This window comes from Dendrobates tinctorius, unplaced genomic scaffold (genome assembly GCF_039654945.1).
Source record: "Dendrobates tinctorius isolate UK_male_01 unplaced genomic scaffold, ASM3965494v1 ptg000028l, whole genome shotgun sequence".
NCBI lineage: Eukaryota > Metazoa > Chordata > Amphibia > Anura > Dendrobatidae > Dendrobates > Dendrobates tinctorius.
The window spans coordinates 32,256,768-32,281,648 of record NW_027361696.1 but is presented as its reverse complement, the minus strand read 5'-3'; the positions used below and the strand labels follow the sequence as shown (position 1 = coordinate 32,281,648).

General features: G+C 47.4%; 1 long non-coding RNA gene across 1 annotated transcript; it reads right to left on the bottom strand.

Annotated features, from left to right (window-relative positions):
* Positions 1 to 818: 818 nt before the first annotated feature.
* Positions 819 to 24,479, bottom strand: LOC141084876 (uncharacterized). The gene is made up of 3 exons (XR_012231155.1): positions 24,198 to 24,479; positions 21,719 to 21,838; positions 819 to 2,935 (listed from the first exon to the last, which is right to left on the bottom strand). It is a non-coding gene; the product is annotated as an uncharacterized lncRNA (long non-coding RNA).
* Positions 24,480 to 24,881: the final 402 nt, after the last annotated feature.

Genomic DNA, 24,881 nt, shown 5'->3' with positions numbered 1-24,881 from the left:
TGATTTTAAGCTTTTTTTAGAGGTATAAAATTAAAAGCTATTTATTAGGTCTGTTTTTGTTTGGTCTATAACCTTGATACCAGACAATTATATTTCTATTTGATTTTTCCTAGTGCCTATTTATACATATGCCACATACTCACTATATTTATATAGATCTACTTGTTATCATGGTGGTCATATGGGTTATATCACAGTGCCCGATTTTTTCCTAGAAAACAGTTTCCGGAGCAATGTGGACACTTTTAAATGTTTTTCTTTTGTTAAATTTAGTAAGTGCAATCAACCTTTCCTCCTTTTAGAATATATGGCATCTAAAATTAAAGTTTTATGGGAAGCGTTTGCACAATCACTAGGAAACCACAGCAACAGAATAAAACGTATTCCTAGTTGTCCACAGTCTCATACATGTGTTAGTGTTATATATGTGTACATTGCATGCCAAATCTTTTATAATCCTAAATAAAGCTATGGAAGGGAACTCGTTAAGACTGTAGAAATTAGGATATGTTAGAGGGCAGATACTTTTGTTTAGTACTACATTCCCTAAAAAAGAGATCCCAACGACTACAGTGATTACATTATAAACTAATATGTAGATAGCCTTCTATTATATGAAGCTCTCTACTTCATGGTGATGTCATTTAGTAAATCTTGTTGCAGTGAAACCCATTGATTGTGAGCAACAGAACCACGACAAGGTCCTTCCCATGTCTGTTGAAAAATATTGATGGAGCTCTGCTCCGCTCCATGTCCTTATATAGGACACTAATATGTAAACATAACACACAGACATACCTGGTAACAATGGCTGAAATACTAAATGCATCCTTCCATGTATCTCCAGTAGTGTAAGATACTATCATGGGTACATAGATGACATTTTTTCCTCTTTATTTTGAATGAATGAGCTCCAGGTATAATAACATGAAAAATGTTATAAAGTTCTTATCTAAGTAAAACAATAAGCTAATAAATGTAAAAATATATATAAAATGCAGCAAAAAACTTGTGACAATCCATCTTGACTGATCAGTGAGGTTTACATTGCAAAAATAATGAAAGCACAAATGTTTACTAAATGCAAATGTAAATAACTGACATAATTAAAGTTGACATCAATGCTAAAAACAGTGAAAGAGAAATACAATCTAAAGATTTTTGTTTTCCACAAACTTCACTTCATTATTTGAACTTCTTCACTTTCTTTCCAATTTACGTTGCTTTAGTTAAAGTGGGATTTTATGTTGTTTTTTTAATATTTTAAGGCATTTTTCATCCCAATTTTGTTGAAGAACTCACTGGAGTAAAAAGCACAAATTTCATTAAGAGACGTGGGTCTCTTAAGAAATTGCATGCATCTTTCAGCTTATTTGCCCCACCGTAAAAAAAAATGTAATTTTCTCTTGCAGCGTAAAAAAATTATAACTTTTTGGTCATGCTAGACCATGTGCCTCCTAATTAAGATCCACCCACTTTAAACATAGGCTGAGCTGACCAGGACAGCCAAAAAATTGTGAAAAAATGGCAACATTTTTGAGAAAATTGTAGAAGCGCAAACATTTTGCAACAATTCATACAGTTTTAAGGCAAATTTTGGGTAAAAACTGATTGAATTGGGGGTGTTTAGAATCCTCAGGAATTTATTTTAGGTTAGGAGAGGCTATGTGAATATAAAACATCAAAAGTTTATAACTATCATCTACATATTGTTTTTGTTTTCACTTTTTAAATGTAGGCTAAAATAAAGCAATAATATTTAACGTATCAATATAATAATTATAATAATGAAAATAATAAGATAATTTTTTAGTTAACATTTTATACTTAACATTTTCTTTCACTTTTTGAGTCATCATCATCAATTGAAGCCTGATCTGGTAAGTTTAAAATAGTTAGCAACACAATTATACCAGGATACAGTTTGAAGAATATTTTATGACTTTAAGTAGGAAAGTTACTCGGGAACTTTTTAAAGTCACTTTTCTTTGCATCTACTTTGTTATTATTTGCAAGAAATTTAATAAAGTATTAATTTTTGATAAATTTGGTACTTCTTTGAAAGCAAAGCTTCTGTCTAAAACTATTTCTCCACTTTAAACTCCAACATGCTACTGGAGTAGACTAGTCATCTTATTTTCTGCAACTTTTACAAAAGTCACAAAAATAGCTAAGCGTGCCAACTTTGAAGTTCAGTTTTCGAAAGTGGCAAGAACAGCATAAAAAGGAAAAATTTGGAAGCATTTGGGCAAGAAGTGTGTCCGACAAAATTAGTGAATTTTTGATGGTAAAAACTGAAGTAATAACCTTTAACGCATTTCCTCCTATTTGTTTATGTTTTTATATTATTAGTTTGCACTTTATTTGTTGTAAAGATCAAATTCTACAACCAATGGCTACAGTTAATGTAAAACTTAGAAAATCCATTGCTATTCACTATAAGTAAAGGAGCTTTATGCTTGATGGGCCTGTGAAGAATGACACTTCAGGGCCCGTATACACCTATCAATAAGTCATTATGTCTTTTTCAGCATTTACTGTTGCCTTCTTACCTTTGTACTCATACCTATATGTTTCTTTGCAAAATAGAGAAATGGAAATCAATGATGAGTTGTAAATGACATTATAAAAGAAATACAAAATCTAAACAGAAATAATTTTTTAATACAAGATATCTAGTATATGGATAAAACACCAGCCAAAAGTATTGTGCAAAAGATTCCTTGGACAATAAGTTACTTAATAAAGCAGGAATACTGGAACTTCTCCAATTTTTATACTTACCTATAAATGTATCCGAAAACTGAATGACGCTTGTGTCTATATTGAACGCCCATCGCCCGGTAAGATTTACATTACTAGTTGCATTGACTTGAGTGATATTAACTGTCAAGGATTTTGGAAGTTGGTAGCCAACATCATTGTTTAGACCAGCCTGTGCGATAAAAGGTGAGTAGCAGAACTTAGAAGATATTAAGAGCTAGCAAAAATTGAAAAAAAGAAAGATTTTCTATATATATTTTACTAAAGGACCATGCAAAGGAAATGGAGCAGTGCCCAAAGAATCTACATCTTGAAGAAAGTGGTGGAAGCCTCATGATGTTGGTCATCGAGGGTATTTGTCCACTAGAATCCATCCCTGATCATGCATGAATGTTGTTAATTGTTAGGAACGGCGGAACGCACTAAATAAAATAAATAATAAAGTGCGTTCGCCACTCGGGGTCCACCGTGCAGTAGGTGTGAACACTGCTGCTAAGTAGTGACAGACGAGCAATGTGGCAGAAATGCGCACGCGGGTTAAATGTCACCGCAAAGCAATCTCTGTTTACTCACAGAGATGCCAGTAGAGGTAAACACAAAAGGCTGTGCCTGTTAGTGTCACAGGTCTCAGGTAAATGCACACACAGTATCAGGTCACAGGTGCAGGACCCAAGACAGAGGAACTGCATCCGTCTAGACCTACCGTGCATGCGGCGTCGCCACTGCGGACGCCAAAGAGAGCTGCAACTTCAGCACAGCATAGGACACTGCCTCTAGACGATGGAGCCATGAGGCGTAGCACAATCGGATGCTAGTGTAGAGTTGCGGTTTGCACAGTGGCCTAAGGCTTGCCACTGATTGGCGCTGACTGCTACTCTAATTCCCTATCCACATGCGTAATATCAGAGGGAGGGGAATCTTAATGAGTCAGTCACCAGAATTATACATCCGTCACCATTCACACATCTAACAAGTAAAGTCTATACTAGCGCATGGCCGAATGCGGGCCTTTTATAGCTGTGCGCTGCTGGGACCTTCCAGATCTCTGAGATGGACCAATCAGATCTGGAGAAGGACCTGAGCACGTGACTCCCGACCTCCAATGGGAGATCGTCTCGTCTGACTGACCGAGAGTGATCCCTGAGTTAACACTAATAGCTGAAGAGAGGTGTCGTGCATGACCCGTGGTCCCAGGAAGACCTGCTTGATAGCTGCTAAGAACTGAGCAGCGGTTCAAACCTCTGGGTCGCCACGCTCCCATAGTGGCGTGGCCTACTCCAACGCCCTGCCGAAAGAAGGGAAACAATAAACCCCACCTTAGCCCGTTCCGTGGGGAATCACGCAGCCAGTAACTCCAGCTGGATAGAGCACTGGCTCACGAAACCCTTACAGGAGGCACCATCGCCAGAAAATTTATTGGGCAACGGGAGGCGGGAAACTGTCGGCAAAGGGGAGGACGTGGACACACGTGAAACCGCCTCTGCAATTGCCTGAACAGCAGCTTCAGTAGACTTCTCAGCTGAGATAGCACTCTCAAGAGTAGCTAACCGGACCACCAGCTGACGAATGTACTGTAGAAGTTGCTGCTGATCTGCCATTACTAGCCAGACCCTTGTGCTAGTATAACGTTAGGAACGGCGGAACGCACTAAATAAAAATAATAATAAAGTGCGTTTGCCGCTCGGGGTCCACCGTGCAGTAGGTGTGAACACTGCTGCTAAGTAGTGACAGATGAGCAATGTGGCGGAAATGCGCACGCGGGTTAAACGTCACCCAGGTGCGCAAAGCAATCTCTGCTTACTCACAGAGATGCCAGCAGAGGTAAACACAAAAGGCTGAGCCTGTTAGCGTCACAGGTCTCAGGTAAATGCACACACGGTATCAGGTCACAGGTGCAGGACCCAAGGCAGAGGAACTGCGTCCGTTTAGACCTACCGTGCGTGCGGCGTCGCCACTGCGGATGCCAAAGAGAGCTGCAACTGCAGTGCGGTGTAGGACACTGCCTCTAGACGAAAGTGCCATGAGGCGTAGCACAATCGGACGCTAGTGTAGAGGTGCGGTTTGCATAGTGGCCTAAGGCTTGCCACTGACTGGCGCTGACTGCTACTCTAATTCCCTATCCACATGCGTAATATCAGAGGGAGGGGAATCTTAATGAGTCAGTCACCAGAATCATACATCCGTCACCATTCACACATCTAACAAGTAAAGTCTATACTAGCGCATGGCCGAACGGCCATGCGGGCCTTTTATAGCTGTGCGTTGCAGGGACCTTCCAGATCTCTGAGATGGACCGATCAGATCTGGAGAAGGACCTGAGCACGTGACTCCCGACCTCCAATGGGAGATCGTCTCGTGAGCATGCTCAGTGGAGCGGCAGACGAACTTAGCCTCAGGAATGGCTTGCTGCAGAGCAGCATGTGAGGCTCTGGATTCCTGTTGTGTAGCTGCAGGAATCTGTCGCCTAACATTACCCCCCTCCTAGGGCCCCCTCCCCCGTGAGCCTTCCAATCCACCACCTTGTGCCCATCAGAGGCATAGGCCTCAGACTCGTCCGAAGGAAAGTCTGATGTCCTGGCAGGTGACACAGAAAACTGGGACACGTAGAAGGCATCAGAGTTGGCAAAATCTCTAGGTTTGAGAAGGGACACATGAGAGACAACGGGACCGGCAAAATCGCCAGAAACCGAAGTAGAAGTGGAACGCAGCAGTGTATCTGCAGGCGTCTTCACTCTCTGTTTAGGGGAGGTATTCCGAGCACAAGAGGCACATGCCTGAATATATTTTTTAGTGTCCCGAGCCCTGTGCGGCCACCAATAAGACCTTGCCAGGAGTTTTGTGGTCTGCATGTAGACACAGTGACCACCCACCCTGGACGCATGTGCCCACACAAGAACCTTCGGCCAAAGGTGAGGAGGGACAAAGGTCTTGCCCGGCAGCACAGAGGTTGGCCACTGCGGGGCCCTGTTATCATGGGGAACAGATTGTTGACAGTGGTAACCGCAACTGGAGCTTAGTGCCGGCCTCGCCTCGAGACTGGCGCGAGACACCTCCATGGGCTCTGGAAGTGAACACTCTGGCTCGGGTGACTCCAGAGGTTCAAAGAGGTTGGTAGCCGAAGCAACCTTCCGTCTGGATTGAGCACGCTCCAGCCCGCGCTCCGAAAAACGGAGATCAATGTGGGGGGAAATGGCAATCAGCTCCTCCAGACTTGCAGGAACCTCTCTGGTAGATAGAGCATCCTTAACATGCTCCGCTAAACCTCTCCAAAACACAGGGATGAGAGCTCTATCAGACCACTCCAGCTTGGAAGCCAGTGTCCGAAAACGTACGGCATACTGACTGACCGAGAGTGATCCCTGAGTTAACGCTAATAGCTGAAGAGAGGTGTCGTGCATGACCCGTGGTCCCAGGAAGACCTGCTTGATAGCTGCTAAGAACTGAGCAGCGGTTCAAACCTCTGGGTCGCCACGCTCCCATAGTGGCGTGGCCCACTCCAACGCCCTGCCCGAAAGAAGGGAAACAATAAACCCCACCTTAGCCCGTTCCGTGGGGAATCGCGCAGCCAGTAACTCCAGCTGTATAGAGCACTGGCTCACGAAACCCCTACAGGAGGCGCCATCGCCAGAAAATTTATTGGGCAACGGGAGGAGGGAAACTGTCGGCACAGGGGAGGACGTGGACACACGTGAAACCACCTCTGCAATTGCCTGTACAGCAGCCTCAGTAGACTTTGCAGCTGAGATAGCACTCTCAAGAGTAGCTAACCGGCCCACCAGCTGCCGAATGTACTGTAGAAGTTGCTGCTGATCTGCCATTACTAGCCAGACCGTGGCGCTAGTATAATGTTTGGAACAGCGGAACGCACTAAATAAAAATAATAATAAAGTGCGTATTGCCGCTCGGGGTCCACCGTGCAGTAGGTGTGAACACTGCTGCTAAGTAGTGACAGACGAGCAATGTGGCGGAAATGCGCACGCGGGTTAAACGTCACCCAGGTGCGCAAAGCAATCTCTGCTTACTCACAGAGATGCCAGCAGAGGTAAACACAAAAGGCTGAGCCTGTTAGCATCACAGGTCTCAGGTGAATGCACACACGGTATCAGGTCACAGGTGCAGGACCCAAGACAGAGGAACTGCGTCCATCTAGACCTACCGTGCGTGTGGCGTCGCCATTGCGGACACCATAGAGAGCTGCAACTGCAGCGCGGCGTCGGACACTGCCGCTAGACGATAGTGCCGTGAGGCGTAGCACAATCGGACGCTAGTGTAGAGGTGCGGTGTGCACAGTGGCCTAAGGCTTGCCACTGACTTGCGCTGACTGCTACTCTAATTCCCTATCCACATGCGTAATATCAGAGGGAGGGGAATCTTTATGAGTCAGTCACCAGAATCATACATCCATCACCATTCACACATCTAGCAAGTAAAGTCTATACTAGCACGGCCATGCGGGCCTTTTATGGCTGTGCGCTGCCGGGACCTTCCAGATATCTGAGATTGACCAATCAGATCTGGAGAAGGACCTGAGCATGTGACTCCCGACCTCCAATGGGAGATCGTCTTGTGAGCATGTTCAGTGGAGGGCAGACAAACAGCCTCAGGAATGGCTTGCTGCAGAGCAGCATGTGAAGCTCTGGATTCCTGTTGTGTAGCTGCAGGAATCCGACACCTAACACTAATTTATGCTTTTATCCATACACCATGGATGAAGCTTCTCATTCTCCATCAGATGAGAATCTAATACAGTGGGTATGGAAAGTATTCATACCCCTTCAAATGTTTTACTCTTTGTTCCATTGCAGCCATTTGGTAATTTCAAAAAATTTCATTGTTTCTCATTAATGTACACTCTGCACCCCATCTTGACTGAAAAAAACAGAAATGTAGAAATTTTTGCTAATTTATTAAAAAAGAAAAACTGAAATATCACATGGTCATAAGTATTCAGACCCTTTGCTCAGACACTCATATTTAAGCCACAAGCTGTTCATTTACTTGTGATCCTCCTTTAGATGGTTCTACTCCTTCATTGGAGTACAGCTGTGTTTAATTAAACTGATAGAACTTAATTTGTAAAGGCACACACCTGTATATATAAGACCTCACAACTCACACTGCATGTCAGACCAAATGAGAATCATGAGGTCAAAGGAACTGGCCAAGAAGCTCAGAGACGGGATTGTGGCAAGGCACAGATCTGGACAAGATTACAACAGAATTTCTGCAGTACTCAAGGTTCCTAAGAGCCCAGTGGCCTCCATAATCCTTAAATGAAAGAAGTTTGGGACCACAGAAGTCTTCCTAGACCTGGCCTCCCAGCCAAACTGAGCAATTGTGGGAGAAGAGCCTTGGTGAGAGAGGTAAAGAAGAACCCCAAGATAACTGTGGCTGAGCTACAGGGATGTAGTAGGGAGATGAGAGAAAGTTCCATAAAGTCAACTATCACTGCAGTCCTCCACCAGTCGGCCCTTTATGGCAAAGTGGCCCGAAGGAAGCCTCTCCTAAGTGCAAGACATGACATCACGCATAGAGTTTGCTAATAAAAAAAACACATGAAGGACTCCCAGACTATGAGAAATAAGATTTTCTGGTCTGATGAGACGAAGATAGACCTTTTTGGTGATAATTTAAGCGGTAAGTGTGGAGAAAACCAGGCACTGCTCATCACCTGCCCATAGAAACATTGAATGGTAGAGTTGGAAGGGACCTCCTGGGCCATCTGGTCCAACCCCCTGATCACAGCAGGAGTCACTAAATCATCCCAGACAGATGTCTGTCCAGCCTCTGTTTGAAGACTTCTATTGAAGAAAAACTCACCACCTCTCGTGGCAGCCTTTTACACTCATTGATCACCCTGTAAAAAGTTTTTTCTATTACCTTAATCTGTGTCTCCTCCCATTCAGTTTCATTCCATTGCTTCTAGTTTTTTCTTATGCAAATGAAAATAAAGATGATCCTTCTACAATGTGTCATCCCTTGTGATATTTGTAGACAGCTATTAAGTCTCCTCTCAGTCTTCCTTTTTGAAAGCTAAACATTCCCAATTCCTGTAACCTCTCCTCGTAGGACATGGTTTTCAGACCAGTCACCATTCTGGTCGCTTTTCTCTGAACTTGCTCCAGTTTTTTTTATGTCTTTTTCAAAATGTGGTGCCCAAAATTGGACACAGTATTCCAGATGAGGTCTGACCAAAGAGGAGTAGAGGGTAATAATGACTTCACGTGATCTAGACTGTATGCTTCTCTTAATACATCCTAGAATTGTATTTGCCTTTTTTGCTGCTGCATCACACTGTTGATTCATGTTCAGTCTGTGAATTATTAGTATACCCAAGTCTTTTTCACATGTGCTGTTGCTTAGCCCTATTCCTTCCATTCTGTATATGCTTTTTCATTTTTATCGCCCAGATGTGGTACTTTGCATTTTTCCCTGTTAAAAACTATTCTGTTAGTTTCTGCCCACTGTTCCAGTTTACTTATATATTTTTGAATCCTCTCTCTTCTCTAGTATTAGCTATCCCTCCTAGCTTTGTGTCGTCAGCAAATGTAATCGGTTTACCCTCAATTCCTTCATCTAAATCATTGATAAAGATGTTGAATAATACAGGGCCCAGGACAGAGCCCTGTGGTACCCCACTTGAGACATTCTTTCAACTGGATGTGCAGCCATTTACGACCAATGTTTGGGTCTGATCACTAAGCCAATTATGAATCCCTCTAATAGTTGCCTTGTCCATTCCATACTTAGTCATTTTTTGTAATAAGGATTTTGTTAGGAGTGGTGGAAGGCACTAAAAAAAATAAATAATTAAAGTGCCTTCGCCACTCGGGGTCCACCGTGCGGCAGGTGATATGACCGCTGCTAGAGAGGCAGAGCACTATGGCATTAAAGTGCACGGGGTTAACTGCACCCAGAGTGCACTGAAGCAAGCTCTGTTAAGGACACAGAGTCGCAAAATTAAAGTATACAAAAAAGATTTGTCTGTTTAAGCCACAGAACAACAGCGACACGGTAATAAAGGGTCACTGGAGCAGCCTTATATGTCAGAACTACTCCGACAAGACCTACCGTGAAAAGAGGTGCGAGACGTCGCAACTGCGAACGCTAGAGGAATTGCAATCGCAGCACTGTGTGAACGGAGCCTCAGCGGAGACACCGCGATATCGCTGGCGCGCGATACAGGACGCTAGCCGCTGAGACCGGAATAGCTGAAGAGCGCTGGCGCTGCTACTGGCGGCTGCACAATCACTCACACAATCGTATTATCAGAGGGAAGGGGTTTCTTAATAAGTCAGTCACCAGTCAAAGCATCCTTCACCATACATACAGCAGCAGTATGAAAATACTAGCGCATGGCATAGCGGCCATGCGCACTTTTTATAGCGTACGGGACCAGACAGAAATCTCCAGAGCCCTGAGCTAAGCTAATGGAATCAGGAGCAGGACCTGAGCACCTGACTCCTGAACTCCAATGGGAGCTCGTCCCATGGGCATGCTCAGAAGTTGGAAAAAAGGACTTAGCCTCTGGAGACAAATGTGAGAACCTGGATTCCCGCATAGGCAGCATAGAACCCAGATTCCAAACATTACCCCCCTCCTAGGGCCCCCTCCTCCCTGAACCTTCTGATCAGGGGAGACGAGATCGAAAGGTCTCAGGAGGGACACCCGGGAGACAATAGGAGTGGGAGTTTTAGGAGGAGGCCGCTGTGTAACGGCGGGCGTAGCCACACACCGTTCGGGAAGGCTAGCCCGAGCACACAGGGTGCATGCCCGAATAAACTTTTTTACGTCCTGAGCCCTGTGCGGCCACCAATACGAACCGGCCAGAGACTTCGTGGTCTGTATATAGCCACGATGGCCGTCCGCATTGGGTGCGTGTGAGCACGCGAGGACTTTAGACCGCTGGCATGGAGGGACAAAAGCCTCGCCTACCGACTCATGGTCAGACCACTGCGGGGCGCTGTCTTCCGGAGAAGCAGTGGGTGGATGAAAACAACCGCATATGGACTCTTGAGCCGGACATGTCTCAGAAATGGCGCGAGACACTTCCATGGGCTCGGGTGGCGGAACCTCTGGCTCGGGTGGATCCAGAGATTCAAAAAATTTGGGAGCCGGGGTACCTCTCCATTTGGAGTGAACTCGCTCCAAACCACGCTCCGAGAATTGGAGGTCAATCTGCAAGGAGATTTATATTAACTCCTCGAGACTGGTAGGAATTTCTCTTGTGGAGAGAGCATCTTTTACATGCTCCGCTAATCCCTTCCAGAAGACAGGAATCAGAGCCTTGTCAGACCACTCCAACTCGGACGTCAGTGTCCAAAAACAGACGGCGTATTGACTGACCCTTGAGACAAGGAGAGCGGTATTGTTAGGCATTGGATTCCTGGCACTTAACAGCAGGAATCCAGCACTAGACATCCTGCAGTCTCCCATTCTTCCTCGACCGCTCCGGGTGTTGCTCAGCAAACACAGCGAGCCAGACTTGCTGCTCAGACTCGCTCTGACAGCCTGGATGTTGCTGCCACCTCTGGTGCAGCAATGGCAGCGCAACCTGCTCTGCAGGGAACTGCTCCTGAGGCTAAGTCCTCATGCCGTGCTACTGGGCATGCCCGCAACTTGACCTCTCACTGGAGAGCAGGGGTCACATGCTCAGGTCCTGCGTCGGATCTGATTGGTCCTTCCCAGGCTAATGGAAGGTCCCAGAAGCGCATCGCTATAAAAAGCCCGCAGGGCGGCTCGGCGATGCGCTAGTGTAGCATAATATTCTGTGTGTGTATGGTGATGGATGTATGGACTGGTGACTGACTCATTATGATCCCCTCCCTTGGTTAATACAAATGGTGACAGTGAGTTGTATAGTCAGTCTCGGTTTGTGGCAAGCTACACGCCACGTGCTCCACGCCTACACTAGCGTCCGTTGGCGTCCGTGTCTCGGCGCCGACGCCTGCGGCTTTACCTGCTGCTGCGCTGCACTAACCACAGCTACTGGTGTTCGCGGCTGCGACACCACACGCAGGCCTCTGTGACACTAACAGGGCCCGCGTCTTTGTATTACTTTTCCCTCGCGTCTCTGTGCCAGGACAGAGCCGCTCTTAGCGTTCGGGTGACATTAACCCGAGCGCAGTACCGCACTTATTAGGTGCATCTGCCATTGTTCAGCAGCGGTCTTGTCACCTACCGCACGGTGGACCCCGGGCGGCGAACGCGCCTTCTATTATTTTATATTTGGTGCGTTCCGCCGTCCATAACATTACACTAGCGCCAGGGTCTGGCTGGCAATGGCAGACGTGCAGCAGCTGCAGCGCTACAGTCGGCAGCTGGAGAGCAGGTTGGCGGCTATCGAGAGCACCAACTCAGCTGCGAATGCTGCGCTAGCTGCCACTCAGACGGTCGCTGAGGCCGTCTCACGTGTGCCCACACTTTTGCCCTCGCCGACAATCTCTCGCCTCCCACTCCCCGATAAGTTTTCGGGTGAAAGCGCCACCTGTAGGGGATTCGTCAGCCAGTGCTCCATTCAGCTGGAGTTGCTGGCTGGACGGTTTCCTACAGAGCGGGCTAAGGTGGGTTTTATTGTCTCCTTGTTATCTGGCCGGGCATTACTGTGGGCCACGCCATTGTGGGAACGTGATGATCCCGTAGTTCAGGGGACTGCTCAGTTCCTCGCGGCTCTGAAGCAGGTCTTCTTGGGACCACGGGTCACGCACGATACGGCTCTCCAACTGTTATCCTTAACACAAGGCTTACTCTCGGTTAGCCATTATGCTGTCCGCTTTCGGACCTTGGCTTCCGAACTAGAGTGGCCGGACAAAGTATTAGTCCCGGTGTTCTGGAGAGGCCTAGCTGAGCACGTAAAAGATGCTCTAGCCACCAGAGAAATTCTCACAAGTCTGGAGGAATTGATCGCCGTCTCCACCCGCATTGATCTCCGGTTCACGGAGCGCGGGTTGGAGAGGGCTCAATCCAGACGTAAGGTTAATTTGGCCCCCACCTTTACTGAACCGCTGAGTCATTCCGCACAGGAGCCTCCCTCCACCGAGCCCATGGAGGTATCTCACACCGGCACTAAGCCACGTCAGTTGCGGGGCTCTGTGCGCTGTTATCACTGCCGACATTTTGGCCACTCGGCTGGCACATGCCCTCAGCGGCTGAAAAAACGACCCCGTTCAGTGGCCATAGGTGGTGGTCAGTCCCAAACGGGACCCTTCTCACCTAAACCGGTATTCCGGGGTACACTAGATAATGGCTCCTCCACCTGGGAGGCAGAGCTCACTCGGGACTCCGGGGCCGAGGGGAACTATATGTCCTCGACCTTTGCCCAGAGTCACGCTATTCCTCTGGTATTACTCCCACGACCTCTGACTATCAGGTTGGTGGATGGGGCACCATTACCATCACAAGTGACCCATCAGACAGTCCCACTCAGTCTCGTTATGTCACCCTCACATCGGGAGACCCTGTCCCTGCTTATTATGCCCCATGGCATCGATCAGGTACTCCTCGGAGTTCCCTGGCTTCGTTGTCACTCCCCTCACATTGATTGGGCTTCCGGGAGGATACTGGGCTGGAGCAAGGACTGCGAGGGAAGGTGTCTGAGGGACAGTCTTCAGGTAGCATCCACGGAGCTTCCTACAGATCTCTCCATGCTTCCTAGACCCTACCACCAGTACGCGGACGTCTTCTCTAAGAAGTCTGCGGAGACACTCCCGCCGCACCGTCCTTATGATTGCCCGATTGACCTCCTGCCAGGCACAGAACCTCCCCAAGGTTATGTCTATCCATTATCTCTCCCAGAGACAGAGGCTATGTCCCAATATATCCGGGAAAACCTGGCGCGGGATTTTTATCAGGAAGTCGGTGTCACCGGCCGGTGCAGGGTTCTTCTTCGTTCAGAAGAAGAGCGGAGAGTTACGCCCCTGCATCGACTACCGGGGTCTCAATGCCATCACGGTAAAGAATAAGTACCCCCTCCCGTTGATCTCCGAGTTGTTCGACAGGTTACGAGGGGCTCGGCTCTTTACAAAACTAGATCTGCGAGGGGCATACAACCTGATCCGTATTCGCTAGGGAGACGAGTGGAAGACAGCTTTCAATACTCGGGATGGTCATTATGAATATCTGGTCATGCCCTTCGGCCTTTGTAATGCGCCCGCTGTCTTCCAGGACTTCGTCAATGATGTCTTCCGTGACATGCTTTCTACCTCGGTGGTGGTCTATCTGGATGACATCCTCATCTTTTCGCCAGATTTGGCCACCCACCGGAAAGATGTCTGCAGGGTATTTGACCGCCTGCGGGCGAATTCCCTGTTCGCCAAGCTGGAGAAGTGTCAGTTTGAGCAGGAGTCCTTGCCATTTCTGGGCTACGTCATCTCGGCCCAGGGGTTGGCTATGGATCCGGCCAAAGTACAAGCGGTTATGGACTGGCAGGAACCCCATTCTCTTAAAGCGGTGAAGCGCTTTTTAGGGATCGTTAATTATTACCGCCAATTTATACCCCACTTCTCCACTCTGGTAGCTCCTTTGGTTGCTCTCATGAAGAAAGGAGCTAACCCTAAAGCTTGGACCGAACAGGTTTCTAAGGCCTTCTCGTCCGTAAAATCCCACTTTGCAGGCACTCCCATTTTACACCGTCCCGATATGGATAAGCCGTTTATCCTTGAGGTAGATGCTTCTTCCGTCGGTGCAGGAGCAGTCCTTTATCAAAAGGATGCTCATGGTCGGAAGCATCCCTGCTTCTTTTATTCCAAGACCTTCTCACCGGCGGAGAAAAATTACTCCATCGGCGACAGTGAGCTGCTAGCCATGAAATTGGCTTTTTCCGAGTGGAGACTTCTCCTGGAGGGAGCCCGGTTTCCCTTTCAGGTATTTACGGATCATAAAAACCTGGTCTACCTTCAGACGGCCCAACGCTGAATTCCCATCAGGCCAGGTGGTTGCTCTTCTTCTCCCGCTTCCGCTTCACCCTGCACTACCTCTCCGGAGAGAAGAACGTCCGTGCAGATGCTCTTTCACACTCGGTGGTTTCAGCAGAGGAAAGAGAAGCCGAGCCTCGGTTAATTCTCCCTCCGGAGAGTTTTACGACCGTGGCTCCTATCGCTCTCGAGTCGGTACCGCCAGGCAAGACCTTGGTGCCCCCTCGGCTACGGCCGGAGGTTCTTGCCTGGGCACATTCCTCCAGGCTAGGTGGCCATTTTGGTAATAAACGGACCACCGAACTCCTGGCAAGGTCATATTGGTGGCCACATATGGCTCGAGACGTCAAGGCATACGTGCAAGCATGCGTCTCGTGTGCCCGGAACAGGCCCTCTAGACAGAGGCCGGCGGGGCTCTTGTTTCCCCTGCCAGTAGCAGATAGACCATGGGAGATGGTTGGCATGGACTTTATAGTTGGCCTGCCCAAGTCCGGTGGCAGTACGGTCATCTGGGTGGTTACCAACCATTTTTCCAAAATGGTACATCTGGTGCCACTCGCACGCCTGCCTTCCGCTCGAGGTCTGGCTGTCCTGTTCATTAAGCATGTATTCCGTTTACATGGCATGCCGGATAAAATTGTAAGTGACCGAGGTCCCCAGTTTGCGTCTCGATTTTGGAGGGAGCTCTGCAGCTTACTCAGCATCGAGCTAAATCTGTCTTCCGCCTACCATCCCGAGACGAATGGCCTAGTCGAAAGGGCCAATCAGACCTTGGTCACCTATCTATGGCATTTTGTCTCTGCCAGGCAGGATGACTGGGCATCCTTGTTACCTTGGGCTGAATTTGCCCTAAACAATGCGGTGGCCGATTCCACTGGTCAGACGCCTTTTCCCCTAAATTATGGTCAACACCCACGCGTCCCTGTCCCAATGCCGGTGTCCTCCACTGACTCCAGGGTGGCAGACTGGGCAGTGGAGGCCCGGGACATTTGGGATCGCACTCAGGATGCTATCCGGGCATCTAAAGAAAGGATGAGGGCGTCCGCCGACACGCATCGGCGACCCGCGCCAAGCTTCTCCCCTGGCAACATGGTGTGGCTCTCCACCCGGAACATTAAACTGCGGGTCGAGTCACCCAAGTTCGCACCGCGATACATTGGACCGTTCAAGGTCCTCGAGCGACTTAGTTCAGTGGTCTACCGCCTGGCTCTTCCTCCACATTTGGCCATTTCGGACGTGTTTCATGTGTCCCTCCTCAAACCAGTTCACATGCTCTGGTTTTCTGAGCCATCCACCGGGTCATCAGGCTTATCATCTGACGTTAACGCCATCGTGGGGCGCAGGTTTGTCCGTGGCAGAAAGTTTTATTTGGTGGACTGGAAGGGTCATGGTCCCGAGGCTCGGACCTGGGAGCCGGTGGAAAACATTCATGCACCGCTCCTGATTGCAGTGAGGCTCAGAAGTGGGGGGCCCTAGGAGGGGGGGTAATGTTAGGCATCGGATTCCTTGCACTGCTCAGCGGGAATCCAGAGCTAGACATCCTGCGGTCTCCCATTCTTCCTCGACCGCTCCAGGTGTTGCTCAGCAAACACAGCGAGCCAGGCTTGCTGCTCAGACTCGCTCTGACAGCCTGGATGTTGCTGCCACCTCTGGTGCAGCAATGGCAGCGCAACCTGCTCTGCAGGGAACTGCTCCTGAGGCTAAGTCCTCATGCTGTGCTACTGGGCATGCCCGCAACTTGACCTCTCACTGGAGAGCAGGGGTCACATGCTCAGGTCCTGCGTCAGATCTGATTGGTCCTTCCCAGGCTAATGGAAGGTCCCGGAAGCGCATCGCTATAAAAAGCCCGCAGGGCGGCTCGGCGATGTGCTAGTGTAGCATAATATTCTGTGTGTGTATGGTGATGGATGTATGGACTGGTGACTGACTCATTATGATCCCCTCCCTTGGTTAATACGAATGGTGACAGTGAGTTGGATAGTCGTTCTCAGTTTGTGGCAAGCTACATGCCACGTGCTCCACACCTACACTAGCATCCTTTGGCGTCCGTGTCTCGGCGCCGACGCCTGCGACTTTACCTGCCGCTGCGCTGCACTAACCGCAGCTTCTGGTGTTCGCGGCTGCGACGCCACATGCAGGCCTCTGTGACACTAACAGGGCCCGCGTCTTTGTATTACTTTTCCCTCGCGACTCTGTGCCAGAACAGAGCCGCTCTTAGCGTTCGGGTGACGTTAACCCGAGTGCAGTACCGCACTTATTAGGTGCATCTGCCATTGTTCAGCAGCGGTTTTGTCACCTACCGCACGGTGGACCCCGGGCGGCGAACGCGCCTTCTATTATTTTATATTTGTGCGTTCCGCCGTCCATAACAGGTATCATGTGTAACCCGCGGACCAAGAAACACCTGCTTGATAGCAGTTAGCAGATTAGCTGTGGTCCGGATATCTGGGTCACCACGCTCCCATAGTGGCGTAGCCCATTCCAGCGCCTTACCCGACAGTAGGGATATAATAAAGGCCACCTTGGCCCGCTCTGTAGGGAATTGCGCAGCCAGCAGCTCCAGGTGGATCGAGCACTGGCTGATAAAACCTCTACAGGAGGCGCCATCCCCAGAATATTTTTCGGTTAACGGGAGGTGGGTAACTGTCGGCGTAAAGGCGGACATGGACATACGCCCTACCGCGTCCGTGAGTGCTTGGACAGCAGCATCTGTGGCCTGCGAAGCTGCGAGAGCTCGCTCAAGGGTAGCCAAGCGAGTCTCGAGCTGTCGCACGCACTGCAACAGTTGCTGCTGATCTGCCATCTCCAGCCAGACCCTGGTGCTAGTATTATGTTAGGAGTGGCGGAAGGCACTAAAAAAAATAAATAATTAAAGTGCCTTCGCCACTCGGGGTCCACCGTGCGGCAGGTGATATGACCGCTGCTAGAGAGGCAGAGCACTATGGCATTAAAGTGCACGGGGTTAACTGCACCAAGAGTGCACTGAAGCAAGCTCTGTTAAGGACACAGAGCCGCAACATTAAAGTACACAAAAAAGATTTGTCTGTTTAAGCCACAGAACAACAGCGACACGGTAATAAAGGGTCACTGGAGCAGCCTTAAATATCAGAACTACTCTGACAAGACCTACCGTGAAAAGAGGTGCAAGACGTCGCAACTGCGAACGCTCGAAGAACTGCAATCGCAGCACGGTGTGAATGGAGCCTCAGCGGAGACACCGCGATATCGCTGGCGCGCGATGCAGGACGCTAGCTGCTGAGACCGAAATAGCTGGAGAGCGCTGGCGCTGCTACTGGCGGCTGCCCAATCACTCACACAATCGTATTATCAGAGGGAAGGGGTTTCTTAATAAGTCGGTCACCAGTCCAAGCATCCGTCACCATAAATACAGCAGCTGTATGAAAATACTAGCGCATGGCATAGCGGCCATGCGCACTTTTTATAGCGTACGGGACCTGCCAGAAATCTCCAGAGCTCTGAGCTAAGCTAATGGAATCAGGAGCAGGACCTGAGCACCTGACTCCTGAACTCCAATGGGAGCTCGTCCCATGGGCATGCTCAGAAGTTGGAAAAAAGGACTTAGCCTCTGGAGACAAATGTGAAAACCTGGATTCCCACATAGGCAGCATAGAACCCAGATTCCTAACATTACCCCCCCTCCTAGGGCCCCCTCCTCCCTGAACCTTCCGATCAGGGGAGACGAGATCGAAAGGTCTCAGGAGGGACACCCGGGAGACAATAGGAATGGGAGTTTTAGGAGGAGGCCGCTGTGTAACGGCGGGCATAGCCACACACCGTTCGGGAAGGCTAGCCCGAGCACACAGGGTGCATGCCCGAATAAACTTTTTTACGTCCCGAGCCCTGTGCGGCCACCAATTCGACCCGGCCAGAGACTTCGTGGTCTGCATATAGCCACGATGGCCGTCCGTATTGGGCGCGTGTGCCCACGCGAGGATTTTAGACCGCTGGCAAGGAGGGACAAAAGCCTCGCCTACCGACTCATGGTCAGGCCACTGAGGGGCGCTGTCTTCCGGAGAAGCAGCGGGTGGATGAAAACAACCGCATATGGACTCTTGAGCCGGACATGTCTCAGAAATGGCGCGAGACACTTCCATGGGCTCAGGTGGCGGAACCTCTGGCTCGGGTGGATCCAGAGATTCAAAAAATTTAGGAGCCGGGGTACCTCTCCGTTTGGAGTGAACTCGCTCCAAACCACGCTCCGAGAATCGGAGGTCAATCTGCAAGGAGATTGATATTAACTCCTCGAGACTGGTAGGAATTTCTCTCGTGGAGAGAGCATCATTTACATGCTCCGCTAATCCCTTCCAGAAGACAGGAATCAGAGCCTTGTCGGACCACTCCAACTCGGACGCCAGTGTCCGAAAACGGACGGCGTATTGACTGACCGAGAGTGATCCTTGAGACAAGGAGAGCAGTTGGAGAGAGGTATCATGTGTAACCCGCGGACCAAGAAACACCTGCTTGATAGCAGTTAGCAGATTAGCTGCGGTCCGGATATCCGGGTCACCACGCTCCCATAGTGGCGTAGCCCATTCCAGCGCCTTACCCGACAGTAGGGATATAATAAAGGCCACCTTGGCCCGCTCTGTAGGGAATTGCGCAGTCAGCAGCTCCAGGTGGATCGAGCACTGGCTGATAAGAGGCGCCATCCCCAGAATATTTTTCGGGTAACGGGAGGCGGGTAACTGTCGGCATAAAGGCGGACATGGACATACGCCCTACCACGTCCGTGAGTGCTTGGACAGCAGCATCTGTGGCCTGCGAAGCTGCGAGAGCTCGCTCAAGGGTAGCCAAGCGAGTCTCGAGCTGTCGCACGCACTGCAACAGTTGCTGCTGATCTGCCATCTCCAGCCAGACCCTGGTGCTAGTATTATGTTAGGAGTGGCGGAAGGCACTAAAAAAAATAATTAATTAAAGTGCCTTCGCCACTCGGGGTCCACCGTACGGCAGGTGATATGACCGCTGCTAGAGAGGCAGAGCACTATGGCATTAAAGTGCACGGGGTTAAATGCAGGAACTGGTAGCAATTGAAGGAAACATGAATGCGGCCAAGTACAGGGATTTCCTGGATGAAAACCTCTTCCAGAGTGCTCTGGACCTCAGACTTGACTGAAGGTTCACATTCCAATAAGACAATGACCCTAAGTACACAGCTAAAATAACATAGGAGTGGCTTCAGAACAACTGTGACCATTCTTGACTGGCCAAGCCAGAGCCCTGACCTAAACCCAATTGAGCATCTCTGGAGAGACCTAAAAATGGCTGTCCACCAACGTTCACCATCCAACCTGATGGAACTGGAGAGAATCTGAAAGGAAGATTGGCAGACGACCACCAAATCCAGGTGTGAAAAACTTCCCAAGAAGACTCATGGCTATACTAGCTCAAAAGGGTGATTTTACTCAATACTGAGCAAAGGGTCTGAATACTTAAGACCATGTGATATTTCAGTATTTTTCAATACATTTTCAAAAATGTCTACATTTGTTTATTTTCAGTAAAGATGGGGTGCAGATTGTACAATAATGATAAAAAAGAACTTTTTTGAATTTACCAAATGTCTGCAATGAAACAATGAGTGAAAAATTTAAAGGAGTCTGAATACTTTCTGTACCCACTGTATGTGCAGTTTTGGGATATGCCTTGAACATGAAGTCTACTTGGCCTTTCAAGGCTCTATTTGAAAATTGTATTGTGGGTGATTTATGGATTTTTATCTTTTAATAGCACATGGGGTATAAGTTAGCAGGAATTATTTCAACAACCCCCCTCTCACATTTATTAGACATCCTAAATAAAAGAGGTCTGTTTTAGTGACAACATGTAGGCTGCCTGGAGCTAATGTTAATCAACTTTTCTTGGTTCCTCTGATTCATACATGTGGATATGACAAAAGACTACTGGACCCGGCAAATTCAAACTATTTCTAATTTGTTTTATGTAAATTACCTAAAATAGCCACATCGGTTTATACTTGATAGATTTTATCATCCAGAGCAGAATCCCATGACCTCGGGCTTGCACATAATTCCCGAGCCCAGCATCTATTCTTGATAACCAGCTTTGCTAATGCTGACAGCTGAGGGTTGCAGCCCCCAGCTGTCAGTTTTGCCTGGTTGGTTATCAAAAATACTGGGGAACCCATGCCGTTATTTTTTTAAACTATTTAGAGTGCAGGCGGTGGCTGATGAATACTCCCATCAGCTGCCACCTGCTCTTGCTGTTATTAGCGCAGCAGGTGTAGGCTCATGGGAGTAGTAGTACCATCAGATGAAGCTAGTGACTGGAAGTAAATTTTTTACCTCTGGTCACAGCTGTGGGCTCACGCTGTCATATGGCAGCATCGGAACCGTGGCTGTCTGACTGGTGGTAATCATTTTGCCACAGATAAGAGTCTTAAGTGATTCTCGTGCTTTCATCTGTATGAAACACCTGATGTTCATGGAGCCAAACCCAAACAGTAACATGAGCATCCTGGTGAAGTCCATGCTCAGAGTCTGTTCCCGAACAGTAGGTGTTCCGTACGGACCCCAAACTTTACTGTTCGGGTTCGCCCATCTCTATTCGGCTGGGGTCACACTGTGTTTTAGCAGTCCGTTTAACGGGTTGCGTTGCACCGCAGCATAACGCGATGTAACACAATCTGTTAACGCTGCCATTCACTTCCATTAGGAGCGCATCGCTAGCACATGCCATAAATCGGCATGCGCTAGCGAGGTGCCGTCATTCTGTGATGGACCCTCGGACGCGGGCTGCAGCGTCTGGGGATCCGTCACTGCTAGCACAGATGAAGCATCTGAGCTAGTGGGCTCACATAACGCGATCACGTTATGTGAGTAGCGTTAATGCAGTCCGTCAACTCTATGCCGTTGAAAGGACTGCATTAAAGCTATGTGAACCTGGCTTTCCTTATAAGTATGTCTTTGGAGTGTGGGAGAAAACCTGAGAACCTGGAAGACAACTAACACAAACACGAGTTGCGTATATATAGCAAAATAGACATTGATAACTTGACTGCTTACAAGAGCTTGGGGTCCTTCCAGTACACCATTTTTCAAGAATGGCCACTCCATGCTTCCGTAATTGTACATCACAAATGTGAGCTTCTCATCTGAGATCAACACGGCCTGAAAGGTGTTTGACTGTTGGTAAAAAAATATATATTATGCATGAAACATCTAGACAAAACTGAGGACTAATTTAGCTTCTGCATAATGACAAAGATAAAGCATAAAATATGCTTATTTTTTAGCAGCCATCACCAGGGGGAACTTAATGAAACTTTTTTTACTTTTAAATTTGTTGTGCAGGGAGCTCCCACTAGTGGTGACTGCAAACAGAATCTTATCATGTATCTCTATACAGGGAGCTCTCCCTAGTGGTGGCTGAAGACAGAATCTTATGCATCTCTGTATACAGGGAGCTCCCCCTAGTGGTGGCTGAAGACAGAATCTTATGCATCTCTGTATACAGGGAGCTCCCCCTAGTGTAAGCTGCAGTTAGGATCATACTGTATAATGTATCTCTGTATGCAGGGAGCTCCCCCTTGTGTAAGCTGCAGGCAGAATCTCATCATGTATCACTGTATAAAGGGATCTCCCCATAGTGGTGACTGTAGACAGGATCTTATCATATACAGTAGCTCTGTATACAAGGAGCTTACCTTAGCGGTGGCTTCAGATAGAATCTTATCATGTATCTCTGTATCCAGGGAGCTCCCTCTAGTGGTGACTGAAGAGAGAATCTTATGTATCTCTGCATACAGGGAGCTCCCCCTAGTGGTGGCTGCAGATAGAATCTTATGTGAGACAAAAAAACTGACTGGCACATCCAAACTAATGTGAATAGGTGCATACCAAGAGGAGCTACCCTCATATACAATATACAAAGAATGGTTGCACTCTATCATGCTAAGGTATGTCAATGTGGAATATATGTAATTAGATTTGCAATACAGCTTTAGAATTATAGAAAAAATATATGAGACTCTTAGCATAAAATTTGGCCAAATATTATCTGCCCACCAGCCAACGTCAAGGCGGCCTCAAATCTGATTGGTACCTACACTGTGTGAATACCTCTCTAAGGCTGATGTCTGAATTCCTGGGTGAATGTGGACACATTGACATGCCTTAGCATGATAGAGTGCAACTATTCTTTGTATATTGTATATGGGGGGTAGCTCCTCTTGGTATGCACCTATTCACATTAGTTTGGATGTGCCAGTCAGTTTTTTTTGTCTCTTGTATGTTAGCTTACTGACCGAGCACTCCACCCTCCACTAGGTGGTGATTTTAATTATAGCAGGTCCCTACTTACCCATAAATGCAGGCATTGCTGACAGAGGTGTTCACATTCACCCAGGAATTCAGACATCAGCCTTAGAGAGGTATTCACACAGTGTAGGTACCCATCAGATTTGAGGCCGCCTTGACGTTGGCTGGTGGACAGATAATATTTGGCCAAATTTTATGCTAAGAGTCTCATATATTTTTTCTATAATCCTAAAGCTGTATTGCAATTCTAATTATATATATTCCACATTGACATGCCTTAGCATGATAGAGTGCAACCATTCTTTGTATAGAATCTTATTATGTGTCTCTGCATACACGAAGCTCCCCCTAGTGGTGGCTGCAGACATGATTTTATTCATGTATCTCTGTATACCGTGAGCTCCCCTAAGTGGTGGCTGCAGACAGACATTCTTATTATGTATTTTGGTACACAGGGAGCTCCCTGGAAAGATGAAAATGGGAACATTTTGTTTTAGGGAAAATTACTCATACTATATGATAATTGCAGTCAGGAAAGCTATTGCAAATCAATAAGCATAAAGTTTTTTTCCTTCTTGGTTATTTTTTAAAATAGTTCAAGACAGTGTAAATCGTTAAACAGCTGAGCCTAACATGCCAGAAAATGTTAATTACATGCATAATGTGTGAGAATACAGTGCTTGTGTCACATTCATCAGTCAGCTACAACCATATTGTGTAAAACCCAATCTCCAAGCCACTAATTGCAGTTTTTAATGGCCCCAGTTAGTTTACTGTGTCATGTATCACATTACTTTTCAAGGAGTAAATAAAAAAAACAAACAGCAATTCTACCACTAGTTCGTTTACATTTATTTATATTACTTTCACTATGCTGCAAAAATTGTTGATCTTTTTCTGTGTGTCACAAAGCTTATGGAAATTTATTTCGTTTTGTTAAGTGTTACCTATTTTTATAAAATAATAAAAAAAAATTTCTTAAGAAAATAATAAAATTGAGGTTAGGAGCCGAACCTATTCCATTAACTTCACTGCTACTTCTGCCCTGTAAAGAAACTCTGGCTGAAATCTACTGATCTCACAAGACGCAGTTGCGCCACCTGATGGCAGGAACCAAAACTTCAAAATGTTTTAAGGTAAAGTTCAGCATGTTTGGATTATATTGTTGTCACCTTTTATTATACTTTACAATGTTACTATTTTATCGCAATAATTACCCTCCTACCTTTGCTGATTTGTTTCCATGAAACGGCACGCGGTCCCACGTGGCAACAAGCATCCAGTTAGCAGAGAATTTGTAAAGCTTGAAGTGCGTCTTAAGTTCTGCTGTTGCTTGCTGAAGCAGTGATGGTTCGGACTCATAAAACTGACGGTAGTATATATACCCTGTATTAGTAATATCCACGTCTGACCAGTAAGGAGCTAAAAATGGCTCCCAAAATGGTATGGGGAGAATCTGAGGTTGGTATTCCTTCACTGAGTTACCAAAGGACAAGATTCCATTGTTTTCAAGCTGTGAAGAAGAAAGTAAATGAAAACAGGTAATAATCTAATAAACCTAGATGTTAAACATACTTATATAAAGTGATGATTCACATAAGAAAACAACAACATTGTCACCAGATAATCCTCTCCTTGCATTCTGGGACTTTACAGAGTCTGGTGTAAACATGAGCAGAATAGCACAGCACACAAGAACACATTGACCATAAGTCCTGAATGTAAAAATATATATACTTTATTATTTTATAAAAAAAAAAAAAAATTGTCAGGCTAAGGGCCGAAACACGTGTTGGGGAGGGCGGCTGTCCAGACCAGGTGCAGTGTAGCTTGTAAGTTATAGCTTATAGCTTATATGTTTTCAGAAATTTTCCTGGTCCATGACATAAACTACGCATATACTGACCCC